At 40.5% G+C, this 19607-nt stretch overlaps 1 protein-coding gene across 1 annotated transcript in view; it reads left to right on the forward strand.

Annotated features, from left to right (window-relative positions):
* NWD2 (NACHT and WD repeat domain containing 2) overlaps window positions 1-19607 on the forward strand; it is a 146481-nt gene that overhangs the window by 74777 nt on the left and 52097 nt on the right. The gene's annotated exons all lie outside the window — the stretch shown is intronic.

The raw sequence follows: 19607 nt of genomic DNA on the forward strand, positions 1-19607 counted from the left end.
AGAGGCTCATTATAAGCTACAAATTCAAGTGGAACATTGCTACTAGTTTGTCATTATTTTCTAAACAATACCCACTCCTCTGTGTAAACACAATGGTAATAAATTAAGAAGGTCAGTCTATGGCAGGGGATTGTGCAGAAACTGTCTTAATTTAGGCCCTTATCTTAAATCCAAACTGATCCTGCCAGTTGATGGGAAAGTCACCCCTTTGAACACAGGAAGTTTTGAGTCTGACAGATGAGGGGTAACATTACTAGTGAATGCTATGAAGAAAATGCCGAATCATGCCAGTAAAAGCTAGGTTCAGCATATGAACAAAGGTGCTTTTAATACTTACTAACTTGCATATCCATCTATACGCAGCTCCACATAGGATTAAGATGACAAAGACCATATCAGAAATCTGACCAGTTAATCAAGTCCTTACCAAAGATAACAAAGTACTTGGGAGCTCTACAATATGGTATTTTTAGTATCAGTACATGGATCAATTATTCATTTATTCCCCAAGTACTCACTGACGCTACTCTCAGTGCTGGGGGTGTGCTCCGGGGGAACCATATGAAACAATCACTTTGTAGTACTGTTTCCGATGATTTAACCTTAGAACCGAACTTAGGAAATAAAGCTCTCTGCCTGCATGGAGCTTCCATTCCAGTATGGGGGCGGGGGTGAGAGCAAGCAGAAATCAGAGGGTTAAGTGGAAGCAGCACACCAGGTGGCGAGCAATGCTGTGGGGGAAAACACAGAAAGGAAGGAGGAGAAGGGGTAGCAGTGAGGTGAGAGGCTTGTTTCTTTCCGTCACATAGCTGGGCAAGGCCTTACGGAGAAGGTGACCTTGGAGGGGAGATCGGAAGCGGGGTGGGAAATACCCAGATCAGAGCCGTCCAGGGAGAGGAGTTGGGAATGTGATTGGCAGTTCAGGGGGCACTAAGAACAAAGGGTGGCGGGGGAAGGATGGGGATGCAGATGCAGGCCATACCTCGGGCTTTATCATCTCAAAGTTGTCTGTAAAGGTTTTACTTTTACTTTGAATGACGTGAGAAGCCACAGAGTGTTTTAAGCAGAGCGCTAAGGTGATCTGATGTAGTTTAAGGCCTTACGGTGGCGGCTGGGGGTGTGGCAGAAGGCGGAGCAGGGAGACCCATTAGAAAGCTGTTGTATCAAGCCAAACAAGACAAATACATGGTTTGGACGGTGGGTGAACAATGGACATGTAAAACCAGCATCCTGTGGTCTGAACAGAATATAAAAAGTCCCGAAAGCCATGTTAGATTTCTGAAGAGCAGGTGTGGCAGAGGAATGAAGACTTTTCCCATGCATCTTCAGAAAATAGAGCTAGGCCCAGTGGATGGAAACACAAGGAGACAGATTTTAGCCCTAGCTGGAGAAATTGGAAGATGCAGCTCTGTCTGGTTTTAGGGTCATGTATCCCTGGGTCCTAACATGTCATAGCTGGTGTGACATTGGAGGACTTTCTTTACTACCCAAAGCCTTGGTTTCTTTATCTGTGAAATGGAGGTATTGATAATAGTTATCTACCTTCTGGGGTCATTTTGAAGATGCACTGAAGTTACAGGGTGCTTACAGTGTCTCACGCAGCAAAACCCACAATAGCGTTGGTTGTTATTTGTTGTGATGATTTTGATTATCTCTCAAAGCTGTCTAAAGGCGAAATCATCTGCCTCAAATTGTAATGACTTTGTCACCAACAAGATTGTCATTAAAGTAAAGGATGCAAACCTCTGTGGTGGAGAGTGGTGCTGTGGAAGAGATCCAAACACTGGAAGGCAAGCTCGAGCAGATTTCATTATGCTTAGGAAGCCGGATTTGGGAGGTGTGCGGTGCTGTGGGTGTGCCTGGGAGTCGCGGCTGCTGTGATCTCCACAGCTCTGTCCTGATCCAGCCTCAGACACTCAGGGGTGAGAGAGACATTCTCCCCCATCTATCGCTCCAGAGTGCCATACTCAAACCAACCAAAATTAGTCATGGCCATTAATTTCCAACCACTTGCAGGTTCTGAGAGTAAAGGTTAACTGATAGAACATCAGTAACAACTTTATTGAGCGTAAACAATTAATTTATCCCTCCTCTTCTCCCTGTTACTTGTTGAAACTCAGGGCACCCATGATCCCATCCTATGGGTAGAGCTGGGATTATTCACCCCAGTGATCCTAAATCACACAGGGCTTATCTCACTGCTTGTAGGAGAACATAGTGCTCTTTATGGCCTTTCTTGTTGTAACTATGGTAACAGTGGGCATACACGTGTCGTTTTTGAGCTCCAGTTCCTTTGCCCAGTGCTTCCTTGTGATATTTTTGGAAGTCATGATGACCCCTGTGGGCTGCAAGGCATGACATGTTAGCTCACCTGATGGAGAGAAAATTCACCGTTGCTGGATGAAAAAATGTTTTTGTGTCTTCAAAGTCTTCACAGATACTAGATCTTCCGTTAGATACAAATAAATTCAGAAGCAAGCAAACTTTCCTTTTAAGTACCCAGGGAATTAGGGCCCAAGGGGAACTGGGACTTAAATGTTGGATGCATTTGGCTCTTTTTAACTTCGTTTCCTGAAAGTTGTGCTTTGGGATATGGCTCAAGCTGCTGGAGACACGCGGGCTGTGCCTGCTGACCCTGCACAGCTGCTTAAACACAAACGTGCTTTTTGGTGACGAGGACGAGAGGGTGATGGAGTAAGGTGCCCAGACCTGTGTCCAGGTTTCACTTTCAGAGAATTAACTCAAGAAACATTACATATGGAGAATACATCATCGCTACGAAGGAAGAACAGAACCTGTAGACACAGGTAGGGGAACAAACATATAGTGGGAAAAACCCCAGCATTTTTATTTTACAGCCTGAGTTAGAGGCCTGGTTCTGATAGGACACCAGGTCGCTATCCTTACCGTGCTTAACGGTCACAGCTGCAAAGAGGGGACATAATAACAGTTAAACTACAAGGAAAAGTAAATGTTTAATAAATATCAAAAGTTTGTTGTGGGACTTATGTGGGAGTTCTCTGTAAACTATAAAGGGCTTCGCAATCATTAGTTATTGTTAACTTATGATTTAAGGTATTTCAAATGAGAATAATATGTTTTTATTGATAACTGGAAATTTTTCCCTTTGAAAATGTTGATAGTATAACTGTAGAAAGTATTAACACTTGATTCAGACAGTCAAGAATTAAAGTCAGATGAAGGGTTTTAACTTCATTCTTGACCAGCATCATAAATGTAGAGTATGGATTTGCTAGATAAGAATTTTCTGGGACTTACTTTGTAAAACCTTTATCGTTTTTAAGGAAGAATCTTGACCAAGATTTGGACTCACACTTGAGTCCAAGTCACGATCTGCTTCTCCTCGTAAGTGCAGAGAACTGCCTCGGCCTTCACAGTGTGTGGAGAGTTCAGCAGACTCTTCCCCACTGACCGCGTAGACCATAAAAAATATCCTTATGAAAGGGGAGAGGAGCGTTGCCTTTGGAGACATCAGGGTCCGTGTGAATGCTAACCATTCACACCCCTGTCCTCCTTTTGTTATAAGAGGGACACGCTTCTGTTATAACTAACACACAGGACAGTGTGTCAGGGGGAGAGAGGCTATTCTTCTGAACCATTCCTTCAAACTTAGAGTGTCCCAAAAGAATTGCTTGTGGAGTTTGAGCATTGACCATGGGCCTTGAGCAAAGTTCTGCCTCTTGGAAGGAGTTGATAAAAGCAAGCAATTGGTTGGTTTCAAGAACTAGAGTTTAAAAAGCTTAGTTATATGTAGCATTGCGGGGCTGCCCCTAGGTGCATGGGAGCTCTGGGGGATCCAGACAGTATATCCCACCACATCCCCTCACTCCACAGTGTGGGTGTGTGGAGATTCACTGAGGGCAAGGCCCTGGCAAGCCAAGCCAGGCCCATGCACCCAAAAATGGGGCACTGGTTACTACTGTTGGAGATGGGTGAGAGGTTCAGTGACTTCATACTCAGAGGGACATTCACCATGTCTCAGAGTCAGGACTAAGAATGCTGCCTGCCATGTGTTTTGACAATTTCCAGAAGGCTTAGAGAGCCAAAACCTGTATAGCATCCTCCTTGGGGCTACTGGATCACACAGACGTAAACAGACCTAATTTATCCGCATCCGATAGAGAAGCGGCCAAGACCAAGAGTGAGGCTGCTGCCATCCTCCTTACCGGAGTGTCAGCAGACACCAAAGCTGACCTGCAGCCCTGCCCCCACGTGCATGCACACACACTGTGCCGACAGTGGCACAGATGGCTCGGGACAAAGAGCGGGCCAGGCTCCAGCCCAGCACAGGCAGCTCCCGGCGGCTGCACTGCAGACCAGTGTGCGAAGTGGGAAGAAGGAAGCTTAGGATCCATACATCCATATTTTGGACAGAGCTAGATTTTAGACCACAAATACGAGAATTTTAAAGGGGTGGGACTGAGAAATGTATTGTTACTGAGGAAGTTTAAAATTTTCCACTAGGCACAAGAGTAAAGACAAAACAAAGTCCATAGCAGTTCCTGGTAAAAGAAAAGAAAAAAAAAAACATCTATTTGTACATCACTATATGACACTACTGAATTACACCCACAGCACAGAGATCAGTTTTATATCACCCATCTGGGCCACCACTCTCCAGAGTTAAGTTATGCCTCTTTGAAGTTAAGACTCAATTTAGGTTAAAGAAAATTGTACAGTGAGAGTTCTCAAATCACTGAATTTAAGGAAAGAATTACAGGGTTTTTATAACAGTTGAGCTTTGGAAAATATTTCATTTTATCCGCAGCCCAATATATAGTTGGTTAAATATACCAAGTAAGTATGCATGTTAAGTATACTAAGTAAATGCACCTATGAAAAAGTAATACAAGTGTTTAATCTTGGTTAGACCTTAACAAAATGTCAAAGTATTTTTCTATGATTTAATTCTCACATTCAGAAATACAGTTTTACTAACCAAAAGGTACTAAAATGGGAAAGTAGTCATTGATTTGAACTGATAATTGTCTAAATTAAAAAACAATCTATATTTTTAACATCCTTATTTAAAAATCTAAATAAAAATTAATCTAAAACCTCAGATTTTCCAGTTACAATTTGCTTGTAATATCAAGAGAAGCAGAGACTTTTTTACATGTCAAATTAAGCATGTCCAATTGAAATCAACTAATCATCCATCGTAGTTCTAAAATAGGTTCCAAGTAGGTTCCCAATATAAGTTGGTTCCAGTAATAACTTACTTATCACTAGCAGAGGGTAGAATGGATAAATATTGAAAACTGTTGTTGAAGAGAAAGCTACTTATCACTGGTAAGAGCCAAAGAGGGCCATTTAGTTAATGGTTGCTAGTATATAAAGTATTTCCACAGTAAGTTTTGATAAATATATAAGCTCCTTCCACAGTTTAAGGCATTCTTTCTCATAACACAGTATATTTTTGTGTGGTGAAATGAATTATGGAGGAAAATTGAACTGGAGAGTAATTAACTCTTTATAACTTAATTTGTAAGAAAAATGTTCACTTAAGACTATAGTCCTAAGGACTTCCCCTTCTGAATAGAACTGCAACAACTTAAAAAGTTAAATTGAAACATCCTATTTTTAAACAAAATAATAGAGCTATAAAGACAAAGATGATGAGACAAATTTAATTTGCAGAGACAAGAGTTCTGTGTTGGTATTCTGACTTTGCAGACAGAGGAGCCCCAAAGGCACCAACAGTTTTCTCCATCAGGTATTTGCGAGCATGGGGTGATGGAAAGCTGGGCTAGAAAAGCAGAGCAAAGTCTTCCACAATCTCTTTGATATTTAGGAGACAAAGTTCACTGGAACCCAACGTGGATATTTAACAAGTCTTACCTTTGAAACATCGTAGTTCAAAGTAAACTGAATCCAACCAAAACTACAACCACGCTGTAGCCAGTTCAAATACTGAGGGAATTAGCCTCTTGTACTATCAGTCAACAAAGGAAAAGGAACCCCTAAGTAACAGCTCTTTTAAGTACATAGCCCACTATAAGTGGAACCTAATCAACAAAATAAATAAGCAAGCAAAATATAACCAGACATTGAAATTAAGAACAAACTCTAATCAATAAAATAACAAAAAAATAAATACAATGCCTAGAATACAATAAAAATTATAATACATGCAAAGAATCAAGAAAGTATATTTAATAAATAAGAGAAAAAGTACAAAACAGAAGTCAACCCCCCAGATGACCAAGATGATGAAATCAGCCGTCAGAAACTGTTAAATATGTTAACGAAAACACAGGAAAAGATGGGTAAAATGAATGAGAACATGGATTTCAACAAAGAAATGGTAAAAAAAAAAAAGGATCACATGGATATTTTAGAACTAAAAGATACAATATATAAAATTAAAAATTTATCTTATGAGCTTCATAGTAGACTAAACAAAGTCTACTATTGAATTAGTGAACTGAAAAGAAGATTTCTAAATTTCAGCACAGATTTCTTTTAAATAGGAGAAACAGAATAAAGTAGAAGAAACTTGAGGTGTTGTCAAACAGCCTCACATAAGTGCAACTGCAGTTCTAGAAGAAGAGACAGAAAAGGATAGGAGAAAAGTAACAAGTGAGAACTTTCCAAAACTGTTGAAAGACATCAGCCCACCGAGAGTCAAGAAGCCCAGCCAAGTCCAAGCAAGAAAATTGCACCTGAGCACATGACAGTAGACTGCTTAAAACCAAAACTACAGAGAAAAGAACCTTAAAATTTAAAATTAATCAGAAGGGAAAAATCATTACCTTCAGAAACACAACAGAGAGACTGTCACGTGACTGTTTTAGTGGAGAAGCTCTAGAATGCAGAGACAATGGAGTGACTTAAAGTGCCGAACAGAAAACCACAGCCAAGCTCCAGCATTATACCCAGTGAAAGCATCCTACAAAAGGAAGAGGAACTAAAGACGTTTTCAGGCAAAACCAGGAAGACTTTGTCATCAGCTAACCCGCATTTAAAGAAAAACAAAAAGATTTTTTTTTTGCCTTGGGGAAAATGACCACAGGTAGAAGCTCAGATTCATAGGCAGGAGTTAAGAACACTGGAAAGGCTAATGTGAGAGAATATTGACTGTGGATAGTTATGTAATAATGCTTTGTAGGGCTTATAACATATAACATACAACTTTTCACTTTATTATGCTACACAGATGTTGCTTTATTCTGTGTTTGTTTGTTTTTTAACACAAACTGGAGGCAAGGCCCTCCACTAGCAGAATGATTATGCCTCATGTTTGTTGTGATATTTGCTTTGTTGCTGTGGTCTGGGACTGCTCCAAGGGCAAGAGGGGCCAGTGTAGTTAGCCACTTTTAAAGGTAGTCTTGCCTTATTTGGAAAGTGATAAAAGTACAAATTTAAGCTGAACTCTTAAGTCATGGGTAAATTTTGTCATACTACATATAGGAAAACCACTAAAGAGGAATACATACATACATACATACATACATATCTCATTGAACAGATAAAATAGAATAAAATAATTTTTCTGAAAGAAGGCTGGAAAAGAAGAAAAAAGAATAGATGGAACAAAAAAAAAGGTAATGGCCTTGAACCCAACTATTTCATCAAATGTAAATAGAGTAAACACTCCAATTAAAATAGAAATTCAACTATATGCTGTACACTAACCAAAACAAGTGACATCAGTATCACATAGTAGGCGTTAATAAGATAATTGGATATTTCATTAATAATGAAAGGGTCAGTTGAGTGGGAAGATAAAATATTCCTGCATTTAAAAGTATCTAATAACATGGCTTCAAATTATATAAAGCAAAACTTGTCTGAACTAAAATAGAGACACACAAATCCACACTAAATACAAGATTTTTAGAAGTTTATTTTAGTATTTGAGTGAATAAGCAGATAACAAAAATCACTAAATACATAGCTTTAAATAACATGATTTATTGGCAGTGACCTAATCGACATTTATACAATGCTACAACCAGTAACCACAGAACATACCATTTTTCAGTGATACATAGAACATTTGCTAAAGTATAAAGAATGATTCATCCATATGGTGGGTAATAACGCAGGTCTCAACAAATTTCAAAGGACTGAAATCATATTAAATTTTTGAGCTGTCCTCAGTGGGATTAAAAACTGAAAAACAACTGAAAGACAGCACAATCACTAAATATGCGGAAGTTAAGCAACACACTTCTCAATAAACCATGGGTCAGTGATATATCATGGGAAATTTTTCTGAAAAATTTTGAACTGAACTAAAGTAAAAATACAACATATCAGAATGTGTGGGATTCAGTGAAAGCAGTGCTTGGAGAAAAACAGAAGGAACTGCACAGTGTTAAATGTGTGCTAGACGAGAGATTTTGGAAATCAATGACTTAATTGTCTATCTCAAGAGACTAGAAAAAGAAGAGAAAATTAAACTTAAAGAAGTTAGGAGAAAAGGGCACATTCATCAGAAGCAACAGATTTTAAAACACGTTCAAAGATCCTGAGCATTATTTGTACCTCTCAGGATAAAGGAGGGTGGGACTTGAGCCTGGGAAAGAGCCTCAAGATCATGAAGCCATTGAGTAGTTGAAAGCCCTGCATTTTACAAGGTAAAACTTGAGACCCACAGAAGTGAAGGAATCCAGTGTTTCCCGAACTCTCGAACACGGCAGGTGCTGTGCTGAGCACTTTTCACATGCGACTCCTTATACCCCTCTCTGAGGCCAACGGTCTTCCCGCTCCATCAGTGAGGATGCTGTGGCATTAGTGGTTTCTGTCATTGGCCCAAAGTCTTAAAATAAGTAGCAGTTGGAGGCAGGATTCCAACCAAGGTCTTTTTCATTCCAAAGCCCATAATCTTCCTACAACACCACCCTAAAGGGTTTAACAAGAGGCCATTGTGAGGTCCAAAACCAAAGTTCCTTTTTCCCAATCTAGTTCCTCTTCCACTACAAAAGTACAGAAATTGTACGATAATGTCCTGTTTCAGTTTTGTGGAGTTCTTTCATGTACAGTTGAATGAATCAGCTAAAATAGTCGTTGGTCTGCTGTGCAATGTACTTATCCCCAGTGGGGAGAGAAGCTGTGTTGCCCTAAGCTTTACTAAGATTCCTTAGGCTAGCCATTAAATTCTATGATAAACTTCAACTTTTTTGAAAAATTTTATTTATTTTTAGAGAGAGGGGAAGGGAGGGAGAAAGAGATGGAGAGAAACATCATTGCATGGTTGCCTCTCATGTGCCCTCTACTGGGGACCTGGCCTGAAACCCAAGCATGTGCCCTGACTGGGAATCAAACCAGTGACCCTTTGGTTTGCAGGCTAGCAGTCAATCCACTGAGCCACACCAGCCAGGACTAAAAACTTCAAATTTTAATCTAATCTCCCTAGACAGACAAACTCAAAGCTGCCAAAATCTGTGCTTGGAAATACCACACAGACAAATTGTTTTTCCCCTCATGCTTACCCTGTATCTACTCACACCAAAACCTAAAGCCTCCCTGTGGGTCTGCAACTGCACATTGTACAGTGTTGTTCAATAAAACAACCAGCAAATTGAAGCGATGCCTGTCATGTATAAGACTCTCTGCTAAGTTCCCGAGCAATGCCTGAGTACTCTGTGCTCATAGGGTACAAAATTAAGTAACATCTATCTCTGTTGTCTTAAGCACCCACCTAAATAGACAGATGTATATGCAGTTAGATGTGATACATCGTAACCAACACAGTAACACAGTGTTATGCAAGCGCCAGAAAAGACCTCCAGAAGAAGTGATGCTTGCACTGAACTTAAAAGAACTAAGAGCTTTGATCCAGGGCAAGGGATGTGCAGGTGCAGTGAATGTCCAGAGACCAACAGAGCCTGAGTGTAGTTAGAACACAGGGCATTGAGGAACAAGAGGCAAGAAGAGTGGCTTGAGGACAGACCTCACAAGTTTCAGCTCACACTTGTCAGCAGTGAGGAGGACACTGTCAGATCTGGAACTCTGGAGGTAGCGCTGTGAAGAGGCCAGAGGTGGGGGCCTGTCTAGGAGCCCAGCTAATGCCATGATCCAGGCAGAAACTAATCTGGTGAGAGAGAAAATAGAGACGTGGGCATAGGTTATAGACAGGTAAGAGAGAGAGTTGGTGTTGACTAAGACAATGTGGGGGTAAGGAATAGGGTGAGTCAAAGGTGATGTTAATACCCAGGGTATGAGCTCCTCCATCCATCCTTCTATGCACCTGAAAACACCTGTTACAGAGGAACCTACAATCCAGAGTTACAAAACACAATTATTTGCTCAAAATGAAATCTATATTAACCCATAACAATGTGTAATATTCTTCATAACTAACAATCTCTGTGTTTTCTTTCTCATTCTTTCTGCTGGGCCGTATGGGAGGAGACTGAAACCAGTAACCAAGAATGAATAAGGACCAAAATCAGTGTGGACCATTCTAATTCCATGAACATGTACTTCTCTTACTGGTTTTTACTTTTCTTCTTTAAAGTATCAGGCACAGATCAAATTTGTGTCTGTCGTGGGCCGAATGCAGATTCAGTGCTGAGAGCAGAGATCCCAGTTGGGAACTATGCACGGATATGGGAGAGTTTTGTAGGACTTCCCTGTTTTATGGCCCCTTCTATATTCTCAGCGGCCCGTACCACCCCCAGAAGGAGCAGGAGGTCCTTCTCTTCTTCCTGCTCTTTCTCTCCCTTCTGTAGCACCTGAGATGCAGGGGGATGTACAGACCTAGTTGTGGGGTTACCTTTGCTCCTGATCCTTTTCTCGCTTTGCTGTAAGTTGCAAAACCATTTTCCCAGCCATTCTTCAGATATCAACCGAATGGTCCAGAGCAATTTAAATTTTTCAGCATTTCTATTTATATACAAATAAATCTCTGATTATAGAAGAGGTAATAGCTTTAATTATTTAATTTTAAATTGGGGAAAGGGCATCTGCTTATTTTTACTTAGTTCGGCATTTATACATTGTCTGTTATACAAAAACATATTATTAATAATGAATGTTCCAGGTTTCCCCAGCCTATCATTAAAATTAGTGTTTCTAGTCTAGAATTAAATACTCCTACACCACCAGCAATATTACACATAATTTAAAATGTATCTCTTTATGCAAATGGGTTAATCAGTATGCTTTCCCTTGACCATAAAATTATTTTCTCACCCCCACATGGGTGCAGGCTTCTGTGTGGATTTTCACCTGGCCTTGGGTGAGGTGGCTGAGTGAGCACTTGAAAGAGGCCTTAAATTGTGTCCCTGTGAAAATGGATATTAATTGGTCTCCGAGTTGAATCAGAAATATAGAGGTGACCCTGATTAACCAGCAGCAGGAAGCTGTGACACCTTCATTACCTGTAGCAGTCTTGGTGAAGTACTGGACTCAACTTTCTCCAAAGAGCAGCAGATGAGATAAGGGTAAAAAGAATCCAGATGAGTCATTAAATCTGTCTCTAAACCTCATTTCTTCAAGACAGGAAGAATAATGAGACTAAAGCTTAATTATACCATGTTCAGCTTAGCCTTAGTTTTTAACCAGCTTTGTAACTACGTTATCTGGCACGAACAACCTACAGATTAATTTCTTCATCTACCTGTGGGACCCCACACAGGGTAAACCCAGGGTCCAGCTACCCCTCCCCCATGGGCCATCACACTTACCTTTCTTGACTTTCGCACTAGCCATAATCACTGCATTTTCTTTTCTACCTTCCTCTTAATAGGTGACCAAAATAGACTGTCAGTTTTTTAAATAAAGTTTCAGATGGGAAGCTGTTCCTATTTATTGTTATCAATAATGGGATCATGATTTCTGCTTTTATTCTTACTAAATGGGGAAGGAATGTTGATGGACACAAATCGACAGAGATCAGGGCCGGAGAGCAAGCCAGGCATCCGGTGTTTTCACCAGCATATGGGAGGAAGGCTTTTGAAAACCATTTTACAGATTAAGAAAAAGGAAATGAGGGGAAAGTAATGTATCTGATTTGCTACAGGAAACAAAATAGAGAACATGTTGGCATCTCAGTAGCATGCAGAACATTCTTTTGAGGCTAAAACTCATATGGTGGGAATAAACTAATGTGAAAAAAAATGACCAAATGGTAGGGGTGGGTGACTTACAAGGGAAACCAACAATAGAATTAACATAGTAAAAATCAAGGCATTGCTGCAGAGAATACATATAATACAGTTCCTTGGCATGCAGGAAAAAAGAGAAAGATGAAAAATAAAAGGGAAAATAGAGATAGAAGGCAGCGAACAGAATCCAACCCTAGAATTACAGGTATTTCCAAGGAAGGTACCAGGGTCTGAAGCAATCATCAAAAATTCTGGACAAATGATTTTACTAACAATAAAAACATAGATCTTTGATGACTCTAATAAAATAGGGAAAATACATAGAAGCAAAATTGGGAATAAAAGATGACTTAGCCACAGATACAGGAGTAATACCAGTAACAGCACTGACACGTGGCCCCGACGAGGTACCATGTGTCTAAGTTACACAAGTTTTAAACATGTATAAGTAAACTTTTAAAATGAAAAAAAACACTACGTAAAACTTGATGCTGACAAAGTTTCAAAGCTGAATGATATGAATACTTTCCTGAGACATGTTAAATACAAAAATAGATGGAAGAAGATCTGGATACGTTGGTAGTTGTAAAAGAACTTGAAAGTTCACCAAAGCATAACTTCTAAAAATAAGCTTCCTCTTGCTTTCAAAAAGTAGACAAAGTGCTATTATCTATGTCTTCTTCCAGACTTCCAAGAAACATGGTCTAGTGCTGAATAAATCATTCCATCGTAAAGACAGACAAAGGTGTAAAAGCCATCTTATTCATTTTTTAAACTAGCATAATCCTGACGCCAAACCCGAGACAGCACAAAATTAATGCTCTTTATTGACTTTAACATAGATTCAAAATCATTATGAAATTACTAAATCAAATTCAAAAGTAGGTTTAAAAAGATCTACCAACCCTAACCAATGTGACCCAGTTGGTTGGGCATCACCCCACAAAGTGAAAGGTCGCCAGTTCGATTCCCATTTCGGGCACATTCCTGGGTTGTTGCTTCTGATCCCGGTTGGGGTGTGTACAAGAGGCAACTGATGATGTTTCTCTCTCACATTGATGTTTCTGGCCCTGTTTCTCCCTCCCTCCCCCGCTAAAAATAAGTGAAATCTTTAAAAATATAAAATAAAATGCCCTGGCTGGCGTAGCTCAGTGGATTGAGTGCGGACTGGGAACCAAAGTGTCCCAGGTTCGATTCCCAGCCAGGGTACATTCCTGGGTTGCAGGCCAGAACCCCCAGCAACCGCACATTGATGTTTCTCTCTCTCTCTCTCTCTCCCCCTTCCCTCCCTAAAAATAAATAAATAAAATCTTTAAAAAAAAAAAATAAAATAAAATAAAATAAATAAAAATAAATAAAAATATAAAATAAAAAGTATCCACCATACTTACTTATCCTGGAAATGTAACAAAGATTTATTATTACACAGTCCATTAATACGTAAATCAATGTGAAAAATATGTTAATCTCAATCGATGCCAAAAACTCACTCAAGATCCATTTCTAACCAGTAATGAATAATGTAATAAATCTAGCAATAGATTCTTTATAGTTTAAGAATATCTATCCTGTGTTGATAACCAACTTTATGAATACTATTAGCGTGCCTATTATAAGACTAAAGCTTATTGACAAAAATTTGGAAATTACAGATGATTATAAAAAAATTTAAAAATCACCTATAATCTCACCACTAATATTTTAACTACTATTTTAAACACGTGCCTATGCTAAGGGCTTATATGTATGTTTTATTTAGTTTCATTAAGGATCTTATGCTACAGGAATTACTGTTGTGGTCCCAATTTCCTGATGAGACTGATGCATACAATGACAGGTGGTCATACAGGTGAGCTGCACACTCGGGCTGTGTCCCCCTAGAATTCACTCCCTTAAACCGCTGTGTTCTGCCATCTCTTGGGAGAACTTGTCTCCAGTATTTCATCCTGAGCATTTTCCAGTGATGCCTATTTTAAAATGATTTTAATGATATCCTAGTAGATGAATGAGCTCACATAAACATTGCCTATTTTTAAATATGTAGGCCATTTCTGATTATTTTATAAATCCTAATACATTTAAAATCTTTACATTTTTCCAATTTTTTTCTTGAAGGATACATTCCAAGATGCAGCATTAGTAGGTCAAACTTGTGAATGTTTGTGAACTGTCCCAATTTTATCCTTGTTCAGTGGAAAGATTTTGTGATTTGCATTTCTAACGCAATGAGAATGCAGATGAAGATGGCTGTCTCTTCAGCTCTGCATAGACCTCTGTTGAAAACATTTGTAAATTTGACAGGTGAGAAAGGCTGTCTCGCCTCACCTCTCTGGCCAGTAGTGGTGTCTGAGGACATTCTCACGTGTTCATCAGCCTTAGCCGTCGGAGTATTGGTGTGTGACTTCCCTGTTAATCCCTGCCTCAGAGAAAGCAGCGTTGCTAGTGGTTAAGAATTGTCTTTTTATTTCAGATGCTCTGGACCTTTCAACTTTTAAGAAATAGAACATTAAAAAAAATAGAGCATCACTATACTTAGATGCATTGTTGTTGCACAAAGGTACTCCTAGAAATCCAGGCTAATCCTGATCCCGCACACCTTGACCTCACTGAGCCTTAATCTTCCCATCTTAAAGTGGTAATAATGATAATGATACTTCATTAGTTTATTGTCAGTAGGAAATAAGATAATAGATGCAAAGTGTTTCTGTAGAACAAAAGTGTTTAGTCTCCTTATAGTACCTATTTTTAAATATTGCTCAATGCTCTCTTGCCATTTACTTGGGGTTCTATTTAGACTTGTCTTATAGTTTGGTGTGTACTCACCATTGTCCCACAATAGGCTGTGAATTCTCAGGAGGAATTTGTGTCCTTGCCCTCTGTCTGCGGTCCCTAGCAACAAAGCCTGAGAGGAATTAGGACGATGTAGCTCCTACCTAGGGCTGAAAGTGAGATTTCTCTACTTCCACAGGGCACTTTGTGATCAGATGCCATGATTCCATCTGACTAGCCTCTACAACATCTTACCCTTTTCCTTCTGTAGAGTTTCTTTTAAAAGAAATAAAATTTACATTCTCAAAGGCAGCTTTTAGAGGTTTAATTATTTTCTAGCCACTCTCTTCAAGGCACACTGAATTAGAGGCTGGTGCCACCCAGGCCCAGCACAGGAGTAAATGCCAGGGCAGGGACAACCTGGTGAGTGGGATTGGATGGGCAAAGATGCAGTGACCAAAGCGGGGGCCCGGGCAAGTGGAGAAAGTACTCATGCTCTTCCTTGTTTTTCCATTGAAGGAGAAATGCTTTCAAAAATATCTCCCAGTGTTTGGTGTAGTAAAACAAAAAGTGAAACTCACTGACTTCGTTTCTTAAATGATTGTTATCATCAGACCAAAGTTATTACAAAAGATTGGGGAGAAAATATTTTCCAAATAAAATAAAGCACATGTTAGGTTAGAGAATCTTTGTATAATAAAAATATACACTTGTAAACCTGATTTTAGTTATGATTAAGCAGATAATTTTTGCCTGTCTCTCTAAGTTCTTTATCCACCCTTAACTCACCCTCCAAAACAACGTGCCTGAGTTGGCACCCTATCCTCGTTAATGATCATTTCACAAAACACTGACAGCAGTGACTTTGGTTTGGAGAATGTTAATGTTCTGTTATTATGCTCTTCTGTACCACTGCCTGAATTGAAATAAAGGCCACAGACAACAGTTATCTTTATGGGAGTATTTGAGTTTACATTTATTATGTAAGCTTTCTCAAAGAGAAAAGTGAAACACAGGCCAAATAATAATAGCAACAAGGCTCTTGGTTAAGGACGTGGGCAGTGTGACAGGGTGCCATTTAGTTCATTTAGCTGCCACTCACTTGGGGAGACAGCGTACGGTTTCAAGCACGTTAGCAGGGAACTTCATTTTCCCTTGAGCTGTGGCTGATGCCAGACAGACTCTGCCCTGGTTCTGCCAGGATCTTAGGACAATTCCTTGGCTTGTTATGCAGTTACCTTTCTGCTGGCTCTTATGTGTTGCCTTATTTCCCTGAACATGTATTTTGTTTTTAATTTGAGTGACCTTTAAGTCAGAGGGACTTATAATTTGGTAACTCTTGTGAAAGTGTTTCTCTCAAAACACCCCTCTGTGTCCTCTCTAAATGTAATCTTAGAGATTTTTAAAAACCCTTCTTTCCTTGTAATGCTGTGCTTTACAATCGATTTCTTTAAAAACTGGGAAATTTAAAGAATTGGACATTTTGCTCACATTCACAAGGACTTATTTGTTGTTTTAAAGCAAAGAGAATAGACATGTATTTTTATAGTTTTTCCATTAGAAACTATAGAACTAATAGAATAGATTGATTTCATTTACATTGAGGCTACAAATCTGACAACTTTAATTCACATTTTATAACTCTCAGACTGATTGTATAAGGGAGCGCTGAGGTTTGCACGTGCTTGCTAATTAGACTCCTCTGTGCCGTCCCCCCTCCCCCCAAACACTGCTTTACTCCACTTGTCTGGGTAATTCAGTGGGAAAACCACGTGTTGGTGAACTTGCCCAGCATTTTGGCGCAGTTAATGTTCAGAAAAGGGCGGCGCTTTCTGGTCTGTCCTGCAGGGTTTTCACAGGAAGAACTGTGGCGGACAACTAACAGAGTCAAGCCAACCCAAGAATAAATACTGTCACAAAAACACGTAGGGAGCGGTGTTCCCATATTTTCCACCACTTAGGCCTGCACACGGTGTGATGAAGACAGTACTGTTATCTCCGCTCCACAGAACAAAGCAAGGCACAGACAGAGAGGTTGAGCGGATTGCCCAGCGTCACCCACTGGGAGAGGCATTGGGAAGCACAAACGCCGACATTCCAGCTCTGGGGTACATGCACGCCGGTGCCAGGCTTTTGTGCCGCACAGAGCGCAGTTCACAGTACATGTTACCACTTAGTCCTCTTCATAGCCACAGGAGATACTGAGGCTTGATTGTTCTGTTTGTTCACTAGAGCAAACACACAAAGAAGCAGGAAGCAGAAGCGACCAAGGCTACTAATAATCGGTGAACTCGTCTCAACCCCAGACCTCCTGCCCGCAAGCCTCCTACTCTCCGCTCAGGCCTGTCTGTGTCTCTCCGGGGAGTCTGGTTTGGTTTAGTTTTGCCAGGCAACAGCCTGACTCGGTGCAAACTTAAACTGTCCCTCATAAGATAAATGAAGGCAGAGACTGTCCTAGCTGAACCTGGTAAACAAGATTCTTAGACTCTATGCCCACGGTTTCCATTTCACCCCCAGAAGCCCCTAAAACGACTCCACGGAACACAAGTGGGAATCCCTCACCTCATCCTGTGGTAGCTTTCAAAAAGGTAATGATTTTGTTTCAGTTGGAAGAACGGAGTGGTCTAAGGGAAATTAGCTTGCAGAGGCCAGAAGTTACTGGAACAGGAATAGCACAGAAGAAAAAGCACGCTTTGGTAGTTACGTAAGTCAGGACTTGAACTTGGCTTTGGCACATTGTGAGCTTCGGTCTGTTGTTTATCTGTGAAATGGAGTAAGAATTGATAGATTTCATGGAGTGCATCTAGTGGGGCAAATACTAAGCATTCCCTCATTTAATCTTTATGGCAAACCAGTGAGATGTAGCTATTGGGTATCCTCAATTTACAGATGGAAAAAAAAAAACGAGGCTTTGAGAGATTAGCTAACCACCAACCACTGCTCCTTTGGGTTTCCTTGCTGGACCACCAGTAGGCAGCAATCATCCTGTCCCCAGGAAGTTCAAACACAGGTCAGGGATATATAATTATGAAATTAATACCAAGGCTACTCTGAGCCTAAACCTGAAGTTCAGTCTGTGTTCTGTGTCCCATCCCAAATCACATGCAGCTACATTAGCCAGCAGAGCCCTCCGGAAGTTCTGTAATGAGATGGAGAGACAGCTTATGTTCCAGTAATGAAGTGCCGATTGTGTAAACCAGTTCTGTATTTGAATATAAATCTCATCCCATCATTAATTACATGGGGAGAAATTAAAATTTAAATATTAACATCTAAAAATATTGAAAGTACAAACTGGCCAAATCAAATCTCAGCATATTAAAAAGAAAATTCCCTTGCTTTTGTTGGACAAAATAGTAAAACGTAAAGTTGAAAATTGGTCTTTCATATCTTATTCTGTTCCGTCTCCTGCAGAGACGTTCTTGATACCTGGGACAAGCCTGAGCTGTCCTCCTCGGGTGGGTGTTGTTACTTCAGCCTCCTGGAAATGCACTGTTATTCCTCATAGTTCTGTGTTTCCAGAGATGATGAAACTCAACTATCATGTCAGAGTGCTAGCCACACACACACGGAATTTAGAAAGCAAGCCAATCCCAGGCCCCAGAGAGGAAGTTAGCTCAGGCACCCTTATGTTTCCCAAACCCATACTGCATGTTGCCAGAAAAGAGCAGAGACCCAGGAGAAGCAAATGAAAGAGAATCAGCAGGGAAAGTCCCGGATGCCAGCTGGTCCGTGTGCGCACAGCCTATCTAGAGGGACGCATCCTCCTGAGTGTGGTCAGCAGAGTGCCAGAGTTAATCACTTGATGGGCATTTTCTTCCAGGCACACCTAGGTTCACAGGTCACAGTCACTGCACTTGCCACATTATAGTCCTGCCTGTTCCGTGTAGCCTGTCTCAGCTCGACTCTGTCTTCCAGTTCTGAAGGCATCAGTTTCCCCAGGAAGTCCCTCAGGGCACGGGAAATATTGGCATGCCTCCCGCAATGGCTCTGTCACCTGAAAACTCGCCTAGGAATTCTTTGATGCCTTCCCCAGCCTTTTCATATCAAATCTGTCCACCTCCGTAACTCCCTTCTACACTGACCCAGTCATCAGAATGTGGCTTCCAGTGGCTCTCACTGTGGGCTCTCCTGGTTTTTGTGGTGTTTGCTAAAGTGTTCTGGATTCCAGCCCCTTCTAGGGTAGTAATTTCAAGGTGTTTTCTGGGCCCAAGTCATTCTTTCTGATGAAATATCCACTTAAAAATCTCTGCTTTTCTGGGAGCACACAGACTGAGGTACACCTTTTGTTTCCAAGCTATCTTTTAGGGCTTTCAGAGATTTCCTATCTGTTTAACTTGGCTTCTAAGGTGTCTGCCTTTCCCTCAGGGAAACCTTCCTTTAGCTTTTAATCAGTGTGTGTTCTTTATTTTGTTTTGAGTCTTTCACTGCTCCTGATAGGACTGTCAAACTGAAGCGCGTTTGTCAAAGCACCTGAGTTCTCCCTCCATTCCCTGATTCCTGGTAACAGGCCTTTGGGTTTGCAATGATTTTATTGCATTGTTCTCCACTTTAACCCAAGGAGGTGGCCAATTCGGTTTATTCTGAATATGTTACCTTTCACAGGTGACTCTTGAGAGCCTTTGGCAAGCCTGTACTTACAAGAGGTGAGCCGTATTAATTCCCTCTGTGGCCGTGAACGGCATTAATAGTTTAAAGCTAGAACCTGCCAGTGTTCTGCAGTGCACTTGGCCCTCAGCTCTGTGAGCTCTTGCGATT

Source organism: Phyllostomus discolor, chromosome 1 (genome assembly GCF_004126475.2).
Source record: "Phyllostomus discolor isolate MPI-MPIP mPhyDis1 chromosome 1, mPhyDis1.pri.v3, whole genome shotgun sequence".
In the NCBI taxonomy this organism is placed as follows: domain Eukaryota; kingdom Metazoa; phylum Chordata; class Mammalia; order Chiroptera; family Phyllostomidae; genus Phyllostomus; species Phyllostomus discolor.